The 19,612-nt window shown below is 38.0% G+C and overlaps 1 protein-coding gene across 2 annotated transcripts in view; it reads right to left on the bottom strand.

Annotated features, from left to right (window-relative positions):
• LRRC20 (leucine rich repeat containing 20) overlaps nucleotides 1-19,612 on the bottom strand; it is a 1,971,882-nt gene that overhangs the window by 1,310,371 nt on the left and 641,899 nt on the right. The gene's annotated exons all lie outside the window — the stretch shown is intronic.

The raw sequence follows: 19,612 nt of genomic DNA, 5'->3' as shown, positions 1-19,612 counted from the left end.
TCTGACCCAGATACTATTAGTGCCCAATATCCAGCATTCATAATACGTAAGCCCACCTCCCTACCGAACATACACCAACATCGATATACCAGAGATCTATCCCATTTCTCCCCAAATACCTTCAATGACATCCTGCAGAACACTAACTGGAGCCCACTAAAATTTCTCCCACTCAGAGAAGCTGTAGAATTCTTTAATTCTACATTGCTTAGGATCCTAAATAGTCTTGCCCCACTCTGGCTAATAAAAAATCAAGGCAAAACATGCTAGCTGGTTTGCCAAGTCCACAAAGCAAGTTATGTCCTCTAGAGACAAAGCCTGGTAAAAAAAACTCTTTCTATCCTCATGCAATACAAACAACTTCATAAACATCTAGTTGTCAAAAACAAAAAAGAATACCTCCAGCTATCTAAGATCAGCATAAACAAAATCCCAAGAAATTCTGGGGAACAATCAACTCCCTTCTCCACCCAGGAACTAACAACAATCCATGGCCAAACCCATAAAAAACACCCTCTGAGTTAGCCTCTCTCTTTAACACATACTTTATTGACACCATTCCTAAACTTATTTCCACCATCCCACCCATCAACACAGATCTGCTAATACTATCATTAGTACATTCCCCTTCAAATTCTCTTCCCACTTTCTCAGTATCACCCATACCCACTTCCACCATTCAATAACGTCTTCATAAACTAAAACCATGTACCAACTCCCCAGATAACTTACCTCCAGAATACTTACAACTATCAGCCTCCTCCACTGCATATCCTATCAGCATTCTCCTCAACAGGTCCATTTAGTATCATGCACACCTGATACCTGGAAAAAAGCATTTATTCTTCCACTTCACAAAGGCGGCAGCAATTGCGGCATCTCAATCCTCCAACCTATCACCATTCTTTCCCCCATCTCCAAAATACTTGAGAAGTGCATTCATACTCAGCTCCTCAGTCATCTGGTAAAACACCAAATCCTTCCCCCTACTCAACATGGCTTTAGTCAAGGACATAACACTAACACTGCCTTCATTTCCTTCTTGGATATGGTAAATAGAGCTTGAGATGCTGTCCCCTTAGTCTCTACCCCCTTTCTTGAACTATCAAAGGCATTTGACTCTATTTCTCACTCCCTGTTGCTTTCTAAACTCTCCAACCTTGGCCTGTCCCCCTCTACCTTACATTGGTTTACTAACTATCTCCGCAATAGTCAGCAATCTACTATATGGCAACACTCTTCTTCCCCTTTCATCAATACAAATACAGGTGTACCCCAATGTTTAATACTGGGTCCCTTCTTATTCAGTATATTTGTCAAGAACTTTAATACCACTCTTACCCACAGTAACTGTTATCCAATATGCAGATGACTCGACTATTATCTGCTCTTCTAAATCTGCCACAGCACTACAGCGTCCTACCCAAGAAGCATTTTCTTCTACCGAAACCTGGATGTCTCAAAACTATCTCACCCTCAACCCAAATAAAATGAAACTCTTAATATCTATCCTCACAAAATCTAGTCCCTTTGATAAGTCACTATTTTCTGTTCACTCTCAAAACAACACTATCATTGAAGTTGTCCAAAGTACCAAATTGCTTGGTGTCATCATTGATGACAAATTAACTTTTGACCTTCACATCCACAGCACGTCAAAAAAACTTGTCAAAAGCTAGGGGCCCTTTACAGGCACAACTACTTTCTTAGCCTGTCTGCTAAAAAGGCCTTTGCCTCATTTTTCCTGCTTCCAACTCTTCTATATGGTGCTCCCATCCTCATCAATCCACAGTCCTCCTTGAAATCAAAACTAGACTCTTGGTACAACAAAGTTGCCAAATTTGTTACAAGTGCAAAATTTTCCTCCCGCCATTGCTCCTCTCTGCATCAAATAAATTGGCTAGAATCCCCTAACTCTCTCACCTATCTACAACTAACGACTGCCCAGCAACTTGCTCTCCTCTCTACTAAACTCGCCTCTGCTAAAAATTCGGCATACATACTTATACTTATGTGTTATTTGAACGCATGCTATTTTCACTTCTATATTTGTACCATGATTATAAGCAATTTCACTGTTATGTTCACTGACTGTAGTACTACTGCTCAACACACTTTGTTCCGTGTGTTCACATCTCTGTTATTTGAATGTATCCTATTTTTTACTTCTATATTTACACCAAAATTGTAAACAATCTCACTGTCGTTATTACTTTCACTGGATGCACTACTACTGCTCGATATACTTGTTCTGTGTGTTAACAACTCTTTCTATGTAGTTATTGTGGAGTTTTTCTCCCTGGGCCTCCACTGAAAATGGTCTCATTCTAGGCCCAGTGGACTTTCCCAGTTGATAAATGCAATAAATAAATAAATAAATAATCTGTTACTACTAACAGAGAATTGCAGTCTAAAAGCAAAGGAGGGTAGGATTTATAAAATCTATACTCAGTGAGTAAGGTTAACACTCAGAAGGCCTATAAGATACAACAGTAATGCACAAATAAAGGAACAGACCTAGTATGTTACTACCATGCACCAGATGTAGTAGTACTACACTGCCCATGTACAGCTGGACAAGGGTGCATGCATAACACAGCTGTCATGTTTGACTGTGATAGGGCCTACAATGGATGAAGAAAGAAGGAAGGAGAAACAGACACTACTGCCTGGTTAGAACATGTGCAAACACTGAGGAATGCACTAAATGATAAAACACATGCAAATAGAAGCCTCCTCAAAGTCCATCATGTACATACCAGGCACACCTAAATGCAAAAGCTGCATGCCACTCACACAGTTATTTGATATCACCAAGACACATGCAGAACCAGTGTATGTACTCACATAGCCAAAACAATATCCAGAACCATTAAAAGCAAAGAACTGTTTTGCATTTTATATTTGACAAGCTTTCATGTATAGGGTTACACCATTTCAGCATGTTGTGATTATTTACTTTGCTGTTCATTTGCCAGTCACAATGGTGCAGTGATTAATTTTGCTGCCTCATACCTCTTGGCTTACGTTGTCCAGTTCCATTCTCAATAGAGGAGTTTTCGATATGAAGTCTGTACACTCTCCCTGTATTCCTGTGGATTCTCACAAAATGCTCCAGTTTCCCCTCATCCCCCCCAAACACAACATTATATATGTTGCCATAAGCATTCGTGAAGTGTGTCAGTGAGTGACAGACTATGTATAAGGGTCCTATGATCAATGAACTGGCCTTAGTGCAGAACTGGATCTCTACCTTGCACCCATTGTTTATCATAACAGATGCCACTGCACAATGAATGAATGAAGGCTCATCTGTTTAGCCTTGTTAAACATGTTTTGACTTTTCCCGCTGTGAAGAAATTAGACACTGTCATCTGTGCTTGCATGTCTGACTGACATTTTGTACATACTTTCAGATGACCTGTGTAATATATGTCAGCATAACTAGCTAGGGTATTGTAAGTAAGTTCTTGTACGTTGATTAATACTTTGTTTGTACAGGATGCTTTAAAAGTTGAAGACTGTTCTTTTACATATCTAACTGCGCATATTTGTGAAGGAAATTCTAAATGCAGTCTGTGTCAGAATTAGCTGACCTACAGATGATGTCATTGGAATGTTTCCAGTTGCTCTGTGTTTACTGTCAGAGACTGAAAGACAGGATGGAACTTTAATAAACAACTGTTTGTTGACTTTTTTAAAGAGTGAAATGAAAATAAGAACTGGAACAGTTGAGTACAGTTCACAGTTCATTTGTCTTCACAGTTCACAGCTGTACTGAGCAGTGGAATAGTTAATGCCCAAAGGACTCACCAAGAACTGTAAGCCTGCCTTTGCTCTGTTGAAATACTTAGTTTAGGTCAGAGACAGTGTTCTTTAGTTAGATAGGAAATTATAACTAATTAGTCAGAGTTTTTCTAAATGTTGGATTTTTATCCTTCAGTATAATTTCATTTTCCTGGTGACTGAAGTCTGTTTGTTTATTGAAATTACTGTTTTACATTTTCAATCACTTTGCTCATTATTAAATATTTTATTATCTTACATTGTGGCTGGTCAATTAATGTACTCTTTAGTAATTTGAGACTCTTATACCTGCTTTGATAATTCCCGGGAGCCTGACTCCTTTAGGTCATATGCTCCCATTTGTTTTAATATCTAATTTTAATAATTGGACACACCTTTAAAAGGGAATGTAGACGCTCTGATTGGTGGCAGCCTTTTAACATATTACTATTTTGGGGGAAGGGACACAGCTGGAGATCGATGTTAGGTTTTTCCCAAACCAGATTTTTTGGGATGTGTGAGATTTAATTTATTTAAGTGTGACTGTTTCAGAGGTCTTAAACTGGAACACATTGCTCTAAAGGGTGTAATAAGGAGTAACGTTAGGGGTGGACAGAAGTATGCAGTCCAGTTCCAGGCTATAGAGCATGTTCCTGTTGTGCTCTTAAGGGAAATTGTGAAATATTACTGCTGTTTAAGTGACAGTTTCACACTGCAGTCAGCAGTAAGGATTGAAGTTCCTTAGTTACTGACCCAGGAGAGTAGGGGACGTCACATATTGTTGGCAGTTCGGTGGGATATTAACCAAACATCACACCCCCATCAAGCAAAATTTATTTACAAAAAAAAACAAATCAATAAATAAAGCATCAATGACTGACTGCTCTACTAATTGATATTTCTAGTCTGCTGGGCAATATTTTGTTGTATAAATTCAGACAACAAATGGCTTCATTACTTACATCTCAAACTAACTGCTAAACACTAATTGTATCCTGCACAGGGTGGTACATTTAGAAAATGAGATGATCTCATAAAATTGACCATTCTACATATCAGTACAGCAGAGAAGATACAGGGTTTTAAGAAGGCATGTATCCTTTGGGTGCATCATCAGCCAAGATGACAGTTAAAATGCACATCAACACTGTCAATGGCAGTATATATTTATTTGTTGTTCAAATTTATTTATTTACTGGGGTATGCACTGATATCAGTGGATCATTTGCATGGTCAGCCCAGCTGTATAGGATCACAGAAGACATAAACAAAACATATTTACATATACAAGCATATGCTATAAACATACACATACTTATAGATGCAGAAATATTCTACAATGTTTAGTTCAAGAAGCACTTTATAAAGACAAAACATGGATGCAAAAAATGCAATTATGCTTAGCAGAGCTTTTTGGATAAAATGTGGTCATAATGATTGAGATGGCTTATGCTACAGGGATAGCAGCATATCATTTTATAGAAAGATATGAAGACATTAAAAGAGCCAAATAAGAATAGCTGCAGGAAAGCATACCATGGGGAGAAGACAGAAAATTTGAGAGAGAGGCATGCAAAAGGAAGGGGAGTAGAAAGGAGAGACGTATTCGAGATGCAAAGAGAAGAGGGATAAAAATAGTTCAGTAAATTCTTCCAGCCTTTCGATGTCTGATTATATGTTCTAAAATGATAAAGATGGAAACCAGTGTGGGTAAAATAAATACCTGCCATCTATGATATTTAAAGTGAGATTCAGAAGACAGACATTAGAATTTGTTGTGATTCTCCCCTCCAAAAGAGCTAAATATTCAATTAGGATCTCCTGGCTGGTACACCATGTGTTTTCTGAATACATTTACATGTCTTTGCTTGAAAAGAGAGCTTAAGAAAACCGAGCCTGACTTAAAATATATATACAAGTTCATCAGGCTCTCATTTGCATTTTGAGAAGGATGTGATTGAATACGGAAATATAAACATGTAAAATAAATGTGTTTATTCATACATAAATGTATGTATGTATGCATGTGTTCATGCATACCGAGCATCCTCTGACCCATTACTGATGGATTTACTGCACGTCAAAAAGTCAAATGGCATCAGAAATACTCGGTCTATGGATCTAAACCTCTTCTGCAATATCAACAGAATGGTTTGGAGGGGCAGGTATATTTTGCAGAGGATGCCACTGCTAAGGAACAGACTCCCCATCCACATAAAACAAAGTTCATCCATGTCCATTTTAAACTCCAACTTAAATCTACAGATGGGAAACAGAAAATGTACCCAATGACTGCCCCTTATACTACCAATGGATAGATGCAGCTCCTAAATGGTTATCCCATACTTGAGTCCCCCCAAATTATCTATGGTACCATCCCAGTTATTCTCATTAGGGGTAATAGATAATTATCGACCACAGGATGGAAAGGTCAGCCTACAAGAAAATGGGATAGGTTATTACAAACATAAAAATGGAAATTGGCTAGTTTTAAAATGACCCACAAAGGCAGCTAGAGTAGTACTCGCATGTCAGCCTATATTGTTAAACCCACAGAGAAGGTTTAGAACTTTTGCATACTTAAATTATAAGTTATGTACTTACCATAACTCAGTATTTGTGTTGTCTTCTTTCATTCCTCCTCATGACTGGGTTAAAGTTCCCAGCTATACAATTCCTGCATGGTCTCAAGGAAGGATATGCCAGAGCCCTGCCAAACCAAAGGAAGCCCTGCTTCTGGAAACAATGTCTAATTTATAATGCGTGACAAAGGTATGAGTTTTTGGCCAAGTGGCTGCAGCACATATATCATCTAAAGATGCCCTGGAAGAAAAGGCAGAAGAGGTAGACATAGACCTAGTTGAGTTGAGTGTGCCTTAGGAGGGTGAGGTAACTGTAATCCGTTCTTGGCAGACATCAAAGTAATGCAGTCTGTTGCACATTTAGCAAGAGTAACTTTTGAAATCACCTGACCTAGGTGGCTCTGAGAGAAGAAGACAAACAAATGGTCTGATTTTCAAAATGGCTTCATCCTTTGAAGATAAAAATGTTAACTGCCTATGAACATCAAGCGGGTGTAACAAATGTTCTCCTTCATTAGAGAAATTTGGGAAGAAAACCAGTAGTTGAATCATCTGGTTGAGGTTGGACTCTGTAGCTATCTTGGGCATGAAAGAGGGATTAGTATGAAGGGACATCCTATCTTTGTGGAAAATGATACAAGGAGGCTTAGAAGACAGCACCTGGATCTCAGAAATTCTCTTTGCTGAAGTGATGGCAATAAGGAAGGCTGTCTTCCATGAAAGAAACTTTAAGTCACAGTCGCTACCTAGTTCAAAGGGTTTTTGAGTTAAGCCCTGTAAGACCACAATAAGATCTCATGGTGGGGAAGGATCTTTAACTGGAGGCCTGAGAAGGAAGATTCCTTTCAAGAAGGCCTTGCACAGTTTGGAGGCTGCAGGAGAAATGAAAACATTACCTGAATGGAAATTAGATATGACTGCCAATTGAAGTTTGATAGTAGAGAAACTGGCTTCTTCTTTGAAAAGAGATGCAAGGAAGAGCAGGATAGCTGATATTGGAGATGAAAAGGGGTCAATGTTCTCTTTAGAGTCCAGAAGAGACATCTCTTTCATTTACTCCCATAGACTTTCTTAGTAGCCCGTTTCTGTGAGGCTAGAATAATGTTTCGAACAGGAGAAGCAGGGTCCTGTTTGGGTTCCAGTATCCATGGTAGATATTCAGATGAGATGAGAAGAAGGGGAACCAAATCTGATGAGGCCAATAGGGGGCAATGAGGATTATCGAGGACTTCAGATGTTTTGCTTTCTGAAGAAACTTTGTGATCAATGGTACGGGGGATAAGTGTAGAGGAGACCAAGGGACAATCATGAATCAGAGTGTTCTTCAGGGCTCCCCCAGAAGGGGGGGTAAAAGCAAAATAGTTGCTGCGCTTGTTGTTATGGGGGGATGCAAACAGGTCACAGCAGGGTTGGCCCCAGTGGCTGAAGATAAAGTCTGCTACTGATTGGTTGAGGGACCACTCGTAAGGGGTCAGAATGGACCTGCTGAGCTTGTCTGCCAGGACGTTAAATTTCCCCAGTATGTGAGTTGCAAGTAGAAAATGGTCTGAAGACATCACCCATCCCCAAACTCTCGTGGCCTTTCTGCACAATGGGTAAGAAGTAGGGAGTTAGTCAGATGACAGTGCATTATGGAAAGTGGGAGGGGCTTGAGACTTGGATCCTAGTCTCTAAAAAACACGGCCGAGTTGGATCCGAGGGTCGGATCCATAACCCAACCATGAGGAGGAATGAAAGAGACAACATCAGATCTAAATATAATTCTGTATCTTATGTCCACAACAGAAAAGTAACATTTCATTTCAATAAGATATTTTCACTCTCTCTGTTTTCAATTCAAAGAAGAGAAACAGCTTTCTTGTTGTCATGTGAGGTGTCATTCAAAGGTATGGCTTATTTACTTGATTCACAAGATTGGTTTCTGGCAGTCAAGAAAATATGCATGGAACTAGGGGGTCATTGTGATGACTGTATACCACACTCCAGACACAATAGTAACTAACCTTAGGGAAAATCCACACTCCAGACACAACGGTGACTGACATTAGGGACATTTTCTTGGCAATTCTTCAACTTCATGAAGGAATGCTAATTGTAGGAGAATGGAACTTCATCACAGATTATATAGACACAGGGTGACTGTCAGGTTCTCAGAATCCCTCATTAAGGGAAAAATGTTCTTACATTTTGTCAGTAGGAATGAAATATGTGGCTAATTTCCTGAAAATGCAAAGGGTTTGGCTATTGTGACCAGAATCTAAACCCCTAGCCTTTGTCCTTTTAGGTCTGTCTACTCGGATATTGGCATTACAAACAGACCAATACCAGAAAATTAAACACAACAGCATGCAAAAATAAACATTTCATCCAATGGACTTCTAGGTGGTTACAAAAATGAATAGAGATTGGAAATAGGAGAGAAGGTTGGAGCGATATACTGGATTCATTTAAAATTTCACTGAACAATGGCCATGAAACAGAACACTTATACGGTATGCCCAAGACAAATTGAAGGATTGGTTAAAAGGTTTGTAGGCCCAACAAGGCAAGGGGGAATAGGGATGGAGAACTGAATAAAAAAAAGGTAAGAATTTAATAATGCCATTATTACATGATACTTTGGAATTAAAAAAAAAAAAAAGATTCCGCATATGAGTGACTCTGAAAATTTACCTAAGAGTCAACAGGACATAGCTCTGCACCTTATGGAGTTAAAAGCACACCATCTGGTTATTTTGGGATGAAGGCAGAAGAGAAATGACCAGTCATCCTATTGTGATTAAGAAGTTGTTTAGAAGATTATAAGTAGCAGATAGGAAGAAGGAACAGGAATGCACTGAGGAGGTCTGCTTTTTTGGGAGAGGTGAGGCTGATATCAATTCAAGAGAAAGAACAGTAGCTTTTTAGTCCCCCTGCTGTACAAGATGAATTAGAAAAACGTTTGGTGAACTGATAGTAAATGGAGCTAGAAGATACAGCAAATCTGCTGGCCAACAAATCCAGCTCCAGTTTTACCCCCTCTCTTCCCCTCCACCACTCCCATCAAAAAAAACCCCAAACTATCAGCAGGGAGCATGTCCTAAATGCACTCTCTAGGGGAAAAAACACTGCATCAAAGGGCCACAATAATATCTCAGGATGCCACTTAAATAGCCTGAGTTGTGACCTATTGGGACCACTGGAGCCTCTGTTTAACCACAGTCTCCACACAGGCTTTGTGCCATGCAAATTGAGAATTGCAACTGCCATCTTTCTGCACAGTGGACCCTGGGAATTACAAAGCCATAAGTCTGACCAGTTAAATAAGCAAAGACATGGAAAGAATTATCATTGAAATTATTACTAAGGGCAGTGAAAACTGTAGAACACTGGATCTGGCCCAGTTTGGTTTTGTCAAGGGCATATCATGCCTACTCAACCTGATGGACTTATTTGGGAAGGTCACCAAGCCAATGGATAATGGCAAAATGGTGCATACTGCCTACTTTGACCTGGCTACAGCATTTGATACAATAATCCACTCAGACATGGTAAAGAAACTCACAGATATAGACATAAACCCCAATGTTACACTCTGGATAGTCAGCTTACTCTCAGATAGGACCTAGGAAATTAGGAGAGTAGAGATCACCTCCACAGAGAGGTCGGTCAATAGCAGAGTCCCTCAGGCCTGTGTGTTGGGTCCACACTTTTTTTGGTATCTTCTTCTCAAACGTCAAGGGCAATGTCAAGGGCCTCTGGCTGACCAGGTTTGCAGTGGATTGAAAACCTGGAGCAGTCATAGAACCCCCACAAGAAACTAACATCATACAAAAAAAGTAATTAAAAAATTGATTGGTGTTAAAGTCACGGCTTAAAACTCAGTTCCAAGAAATGTGTAATAGTACCCTTTGGGAAATCAGCCACCCTAAGAAATTATCTCATTGATAACACACCCCTAAGAGAAGAAACAATTGTCAGGGATATGGGTATGTATGTAGATAATAACCTAGCTTTTCATCAAAATGTGTTTAAGAACCCCCACCTGCTAATGTTAGGACCTTCTTTGTGGAATCCATTAATGGCACCATCATTGAGCCTGTCTCCTATACCAAACTATTAGGTGTTACTATTGACCACAAGCTTAAATTCGATATGCACATTGGCCAAACCATTAAGTCAGTCAACAAGAAACTAGGCTCAATGTACAGAATTAAGAACTTTCTTACTCCTCATGCAAAATTAACCATTGCTCGTACTCATCTCCTTTCCACCCTACTATATGCCTCTCCGATATTTTCCTTCCTCAATAAACGTGAGCTCAACAACCTCTCTACTACCTATCATCATATTGCCAGATTCATAACAGGCACACCCTATCGTACCCACCATTGCCTCAACCTCAAGAAACTTGGCTGGTTAGAACTGCCCAATCTTCTTAAATTAAACCAACTCACGGAAGCATTCAAAATAATTAATCAACCAGATAAAACCCCCTCACTGAGCAAAATACTGACCCCCTACACCAACCTAAGTTGCCTTCGATCCTCAAACAGTATTCAGGTATTAACCATCAAATCTAATAACCTGGGCGGCGATGCTCTTTATGCTAACTCCATTGGAAAGCAATGGAATTCCCTTCCCAACAACCTAAGGCTCATGACCTCGCTTAATCTATTCAAAATTAATCTCAGAGAATTTCTTAAGTCTCACTGGTTATGCCCATGTCCTAACCCAGATTAATTCCTATAGGTCTCACAACACCTTAGTCTCGTCTTCCTCTCAGGTTTTTTTAACTAGTATTTCACTACCTCTACATGTATCCATGTCATGTTGAGCTACTCAACAAATAATTGTCAAATTATCAGCATGAAAATGTAGATGTTTTCTTGTTTTATTATTATACTAATGTAGTTTCTTCTATCTAATTGTATTGTGATACTTCTCTTTATTGTGGGAGCTTTTCTCCCCGGGCCTCTACTGAAAAAGGACATGTATCCAGCTAGACTAGCCTGGTCAACAAATGTAAAATAAAAAAATAAACTAAAAAATAAATAAAATAAAAGGTAGTCAGAAAATCATTCTGTTTTGCTCAACTGCATCACGCTTCAAGAAAGTCATCATTTCTCTGTATTTGGTTCTCATTAGACCCATAACTGAGTACAATGCTCGCTTCAGTATGTACCTGAAGAGGCAGATGCGACAACTGGAATGTCTGCAGAGTTTCCTCACAAAAAAGAATATAGTGCATAAACAGCACATCCTAAGCACACTACCTCAAAGCCCTATTCCTATACTCTGTTTCTTACACACTGTTGAGAGACAATCTATGTCTGGCATATAAGGCATCCTTGCATCCCACTCTAATGGAACTTTTGCATATCCAAAAAATATATAGCACCTACATTACTCTATCTAGGGATTTAACCTTTCTTGTGACATAAATAGGACATGTTGAAGGAAGAGGTGTGTGTCTCAGAGAATTCCCCTTCTCTGGAACAGGTTTCAACCATCATTGTGAAGCAGAGCTCTTCCTTAACCTTATTCAAGAGAAACCTGGGCCAGTATATAGAAAATCGGAAATACACCCCAGGTCTAACACCTATGTCTCTAATGGACAGAAAGCCTGTAAATCTTGCCCTAGCTTACATATACCCCTAAAAATATCCTCAAAGGCACATAAACATGCAGGTACAACAACTGAGATTCTTGACTAGACTTATAACGACCCTAGTGGGCATTAGTCTCGTATACACCTATGAACCTGTAATACATCTGTGAAAGTACTGATGAAAAGATGAATGCATGGCTGTGGATATACTTTATAATACTGCTGCTTCAAAATTCTGTCTGAACTTAGTAAACTAAGAAGTGTTAAACAGGATTCACCCCAAGAAACATCTATCGCTATTAAAGTGTATGAACTCTGAATTCTTTATATTACCATGTAGTGCTAAAACATTATCTGCCTCAAAACAGGGTAAAGTTTGACATGCAAAGGGCCTTTAAAAGGTACAGCATGGCTCTTGTAAATTTAACATATAAAAAATGAATGTCTTTTAGATTTTATGAGAATGATTAATACTCTACACTTTATATACATGTACAGCACCATAAAAATCTGAAAGTTAATATACATGGCAATACACCTCGGAATCACAGAACAGTGAGCTGTATATGATAAATGCTTAAATAATTTCATTTTAAGTCACAGAGAAAATTATAAACCTTCACCTGCATATCATTCTTCAGATTCAATAATTCAGTCAGCAGCTATGGATCAATACGAGGGTTGCAAATATAAGATTTTGCTAATAATTTGTTTCTTAGAGCTGAACTTAATAAACTTACTTTCATAGAGTACATGGTCATAAATTCATACATGTGTTTCAAAACACACATGAGCACGTGCATGCACACATGCACACACACACACACACACACACACACACACACACACACACACACACGCATATGTTTTACATATTTTTTAGTCACGTTTTCAGTGGCCAACTTGATAAAGTCAAATTCCTGAATGACTGACATTTTGTTTAAAAAAAGTGTTTGCACTTGTACTTTTGGCTATCAAACAACAGGTTTGGTGGTTGTATCAAGTTTATGACCTACTGGCTTTCAAGAAGTTTGAATGCCCCTAATTTATATATGCATTCTGTTATACAGATAGGTGCTCAAAATATGTTTGAATATGGTAACCAGATTAACTGGAGGTATTAAATGCATTTTTATATATTTATATATATATATATATATATATATATATATATATATATTTGCACACAAACACACACAAAGATCTTATCAGTTTATGCAAATATTTTATGCTTCCTCATCAAGCATTTAAATCTTGGGAAGGTTGGAGAGGACATACGGGCATGTCTACAGAAAAAGAATATGATGTGCTCCAACAAATCACAGACACTTCCCTGTGTCCTTCCACACAGAAAGCACCTGGCAATGGACACAGCTGAGCTAGATAAAGCAATACAGCATGGGAGAATGACAAGCCAGTACTTGGATTCACCCAATTAGCTCAGCTAAGTAAATACCACTCCCCCAGACACCCTCAGCAAAAATGGTGCGGAACGGCACTCAAGTATATGAAAATATTTTTCAAAATTCCACGCTGCATATTTAAAGTGCAAAATACCAGTAAGGACATTTTTCAGACAGAAACTGGTGCTTTATGCAGAGTATGCCACGTTTGTGAAAAACACTCAATTTGACTGTTTAGCTGTCACCAGAATGTTAAACATTTAAAATGAATGTTCTGAAACTAAATAAATTCCATTCCAACAGAAAATGACTACATGGCAAACTGTTTGCCACGCACTGCAAGCTGGTGGAAGACCTTTTATGGAAAAGGGTGAGCATCATGGCACAGAATTCCTATCACAAAAGAAGTGCGGAATTTGGGTAAATGGTGTTCATAGCAGTGGGAAAAAGACTCACAGTCTGAAAGTGTCAAAGCACAAAACAGAAAGCCTGAAAAATAAATTAACAGTCAAATTTAATAGCTTCAAACATAGACAAAGTTTTGGCAGCTTCGGCTTTTCTAAAGAAGGCACTTTGAAACGTTTGTAACAGACACACTTTCACTTAAAAAGGCAGTAGAGATAAGATGCATAGAGAGCTGAAAAGCCTAAGAAACAAGTAAGACACGATGTATGAGATACAGGGTGGCTAAACTACCCTGACAGAAACTGGAAGGGAATAAATAAATAGCTTATTATGTGCATACTACTTTCTTCCTGCAACTTTCTATTTTAGATCTCAGTTTACAAGTAGCAGAAAAGTCTGTTACCAGTCGTCTGGCATTACCCTGCTGAAATAACCTGCAGGGTGCATACAAATAAAAACATTTCATATCAGTGCCGACAGAAATAATTTCTCCAGAGGAAAGCAAGGAATTGTTTTCAAAACACATAACAAAAGATGTGAAGAAATGTTCCCCACAGAGTTGTCCCCAGCATGCATTTGCTCAGAATATCATAATTCATATCACAGTAGCATGACTGTTTTGAATACACTTGATGAAATACATTTAATCCAGTGTCACAGTAATTCTGACTGACATAACATTTTCAGTGCTCTTTATATTTTCCCATGTCTAAATTAGTCTGGTTTTCGCTGATCATTCTACATATGGATTCTCTACACACTCTGGATTTAGGATCACATTTTATGACATCTTCACATTTAAAATGTTAACACGTGGAACTTGCACGACAATATCCCTGGGCACATCTTATTATGTCATGGATGTAAAGATATGCAAAAACATTACTAAATACTGGGCACAAATTTCATTTGTAGAAATACGAAAAACAGAGAAACAGCTACAATTATTTTATGTAAAAACCCAACAATAAACATTTTAAACTTAGCAGCTATCATCTGTGGCCCATTAAACTTCATAATGAGGGGAACAGTATGCTGTGTGCTGGACATCTGGTCAGAAAGTGACAAGACCGCTTTATCATGCAGCACGGACATCCTGCTACCAGAAGTACCATGCTAACATGTGAAGACCTTACCGCAGATAATGGGCCCTTCAAAGCAACATAGGGAAGTTTAGAATTTGCATGCAAAATCTTACCAGGTCTTACATTGTGCTTTCTAAAAATATTGGGGTGAAAATAAGTGCAATAAATGACATTTTAAGTAAGAAAACAGTAAGGCAATCAGGATAAAAAAAAAGTAAAGACTGTTAATTTTGATCATTTCTATACATGTTGCATTATGTCCTTAGTCATTTTAAACCATCAGTGTTATGCCTCTAATTACTAGATACATATACACATGATAAGGAAATGCAGTTCTAATTATGACAAGCCCATGATCCATACTTCAATATTATGTTCTCCTCTGTGTAATGCACAAAGTGACTCCGCAGGTGGATGGGTGAAGGGGTCTGCCATAACTTCCAGTCCATTGAAAGGAGCTGGGGCTACATCCAATTACACAGCCTCCATCTTTGTGGCCTGCAAAGGAACTAAATAAAGAGATCAGGAGACTTCAGCCTGCAGTGACTGTTTGCTATATTACCTGCAGTTTCAGACATGCTAATATGGATTCACTTTAGAAGCTTGAAAGCCCATAACATTGAAATTCAAGCATTGAGACCAAAAGCTTGAAAATTCAAAACACTGAAAATTCACAACATTGAATCCCATAACACTGAAAAAAGTTAGGAAACCAACACATACTATATTCCAGCACAACTACATACTGAAACAAATAAAAAACAAACCATATTACACTTCTCCAACTATAAGCAGGGGGTCAAGCCTCCCTGCACCCCCATTGTGGGGGGCAAAACCCCTGTTACTTAAATATATCAACTCTGAGATCGCACTACACTACACTAAGATGTGTTATGTTGTAGTTGTAATATAGCAAGTGAGAAGGGAACATGACTGAGGTTACCTATGAAACCCCGGTAAGTATTGCAGAGATATATAGTAATGTGTAATGTTTTAACAGTGAAGTAGTGTTTCTAAGAGAAGGTTAAGGATAGTTATTTTACAATTTAAACATGCAGTCATTAAGGATGGAATGGTATATTTGCCATTTTGTTCTGTATAGTGCCATCTCAGAGTTGATATATTTAAGTAGTAGGGGGTGTGGGGGGCACAGCGCCCCACATGGGGGGTGCAGTGGGTCTTTTCCCCCTGCTTATAGTTGGAGAAGTGTAATATGGTTTGTTTTTTCTTTCAGTATGTAGTTGTGTTGGAATATATGAAATGTTGGTTTACTATGAATTTTCAATGTAACAGGATTCAATGTTTTGAATTTTCAGTTTTTTGAATTTTCAAGCTTTTGGTCTCAATGTTTTGAATTTCAGTGTTATGGGCTTTCAAGCTTCTAAAGTGAATCCGCTAATATATATGTGATGCATTTTATCTCTGTTTTTTTTTTTTTTTGAAATTCAGTTAACAGTCACAAATGACAATCATGGGGTGCTCTCCCAGTTCCTTCCTTCATTAAGTAAAGAAAATAATTTTTAGTGGGATTGATCCTTAACATATACAAACACACAAAAACATCAGGTACTGAAGACTCAGCCCATATTCCTCCCTCTCATACATCCCACTTAAAGCTATGATATGTTTCTATGTATAAAAGACATAGTTTTCAAGAGGCAGATGTTAACTGGCATAGTCTCTTCTATAGCATTCTATTGGATTTATATATTTACTGCATTTATATGGGACTTTAGCCACTCTAACATTTTTGGCTACAGTTTTCAGCATGGCCTCTATGGCACTCTGTATCATAATTATACACAATTTCATCTTCAAAAGTAGATTTTCACAACAACTAGAAAAAAACTCTCTTTTAGATGGAACTTTGCAATTGCACTGCAACAGCTTCATCAAACTTAGAATATTGGAGGACACCAGTAAATTTCAAAACGGGGGATTTTTGTAGTGCCCCCACACGGACACATCTCCATTAGCACTGCCATATGTCACTCCGCATCACCAGTATCTCTGTCATCACGGACGCATCTCTCGCTATTGTTTTCATTACTTCCACAAATATACGTCTATCATAGACTCCCATTATTCTCAGCAGTAGGATCAGTTCTTGATTTATATGACACTGTTATAAAAGCATATTATCAAATACACACACACACACACACACACACACACACACACACACATGCACGCACACACGCACACAAACAAAATGGCAGCTACAACGCATCACTGTGATTGTCTACCTTGATAATGGTACGGAGGCCCAAACACACACAAGCTCTTGGCTTACACTATCCAATGATCTGGTTAGACCACCATTCAAAACTGTACTAGTCAGACAGAAGGTGAGCAAAGTTTAATATCCTGAAAAGTGTTATCGTCACAATGTGCACATATGCCTAGTCTTAGGAAACAAATGTATCAGACCGACAGTATACTCAAACAATTACAATCAATAACCAATCAGTAATCAATCAAAACATACAGTCATCAATGACAACTAAATGATTCAGTACATTTGCGCATACAGTACACCATTTCCCAAAAAGTAGCATTCTCATCAGACGTATATTCTGTCATGACAGTGTACATACATTTTAATGCAGTATATAAAATACTTAAAATTTTAATGCATTTCTGTTTCACTATAATACATCATCAAAGTCATTCATTCCTCATTCAGACACATGACGTTTAAAGTTAGCTGCACTTATCTATATTCTAGGAATGAAATAATAATAATATAGTATTACACCAGACTGTAATAGTACTTAAAAATGACAGTGAACCAAAAACTCTCAGTTACACTTAACACTTCAAAACACACATAAAAACAAATTAAATCCAATAACTAAGATTATTCTTGGTACATTTTTTTCACCATGGATTTCCATGCAAAAGCATTAATCAACCAATTTATTACAGATGATTTTCAAGAAGGCTCCCATGAGACTACAAACTCTTCTAGATATTTACATACCTGTGTATTAATGCCTGTGTCTTCAAAATACTCCAGTATAGTCTCATGACATTTTCTGAAACTAATACTGTAGAAATAACTTATAAAACATAATTACATCTTGCACCTTGTTTCAAAGGCAAAGTACCAGCTACATCATGAAGTTTTATGAAAATTAAAACTTTTAATAACATTTTATGCCACAAAATTAAGAAAGAGAATATGAAGAAATATATGTTCTTTTTGAAATAAAGCCACAGCAAAATTACATATTTATGCTTTTAATAGCTTTTATATGTTATTCAGAAAAAAAAAAAAACAGATACCAACATTTTTCTTCTCAGCTGAATGTTCTGCAGGTGTTACAGTTTGTCACTTTTTGTAAGAGCTATTCTGACAAGAATTTGACACAGCCTATAAACTGGCTTCCTGCAGAAACATCGTGACTCCAAATGTCAAGTCATGACATGCTGAAAAAAAACAAAAATGCAAGAGAATAGTGAATATCAGTTATCACTCTTCTTCCTTACACTTCCTTTGTGTAGTTGGGCAAGCTCCCCTGCACTCTCCGATGTGGGGCAATATGTGTATATACAGGTTTACTGTCAGTTGTGCGATGACACCTTGTGAGAGTTATCATATTCCTGAACTAAAGAAGCGAAAAACAAAAGAACGACTGCAAAACACGTTGAACGTGGAAGTGGAGAATGTTGAATTCGACATGTTTCCAACATTCTCTACACTTCTGCAAAGTGCAGTGCCCTGCAAAACACAGTAAAGAACGGTTTTACAGGGGAGGCAAGCCCCCCTGCACCCCCACACCACTTGCTGCTTATATATACAAACTCTGAGGTTGCACTACAGTGAGGGAAAGGGTACATTTCCCAAGCCCCCTACATTGCGATCTGCAATAAAATGCTGAAATGCACAACAGCAACATTTTTTTTGTTCTTTCAATACTATCGAATTGAACATTTGGACTAATGCACATCGAACAAAGTCCGATCGCCCTTTTGATGGTAAACCATATATATATATATATATATATATATATATATATGTGTGTGTGTGTGTGTGTGTGTGTGTGTATCTATGTATGGGTATCTATATATTATATATTATATATTATATATATATATATATATATATATATATATATATCTTCATTCGGCTTTTTCCCGGTTAGGGGTCGCCACAGCAGATCACCTGTCCACTCATGATTGGCAGTGGAGTTTTACGGTGTCGAGTTGGCAGCCCAGCGCCCAACCTTCCACAGAAGGCACATACACGCACACACTCACACCTAGGGCCAATTCAGAGTGTCCAATCCACCTATAGCATGTCTTTGGGATGTGGGAGGAAACATATATATATATATATATATATATATATATATATATATATATATATACACACACACACACACACACACACACACACACACACACACACACACACACACACACACATTTATTTATAGACCAACTCTAAGATCACAATACCTTGCAGAAAGGGGAAAATTTCAAGAAATGTCAATCTCATACCTGGCATATGTAAGTCACGTTTCTGCCATTCAGTCTACACATATTGGGACTTGGTAAAGTGGTCCAGAAATTTCAAACAGTTATCCTACAAATGTCAAAGTTTATACACTGCTTCCATATAGTTTTATAACATTTTCAGGATAAGATACCCTGATACACAGCCTTATACAGCATAGTGCATGAGCTATTAACTATAAGGACAAGGACAGTGTATAATCTAAAATGTGTCTTGTCTGTCTGAAAAAGTAAAACACA

Source organism: Protopterus annectens, chromosome 14.part0 (genome assembly GCF_019279795.1).
Source record: "Protopterus annectens isolate FY-2018-M chromosome 14.part0, PAN1.0, whole genome shotgun sequence".
In the NCBI taxonomy this organism is placed as follows: Eukaryota; Metazoa; Chordata; order Ceratodontiformes; family Protopteridae; genus Protopterus; species Protopterus annectens.
This window is presented reverse-complemented; position numbering and strand designations above follow the sequence as displayed.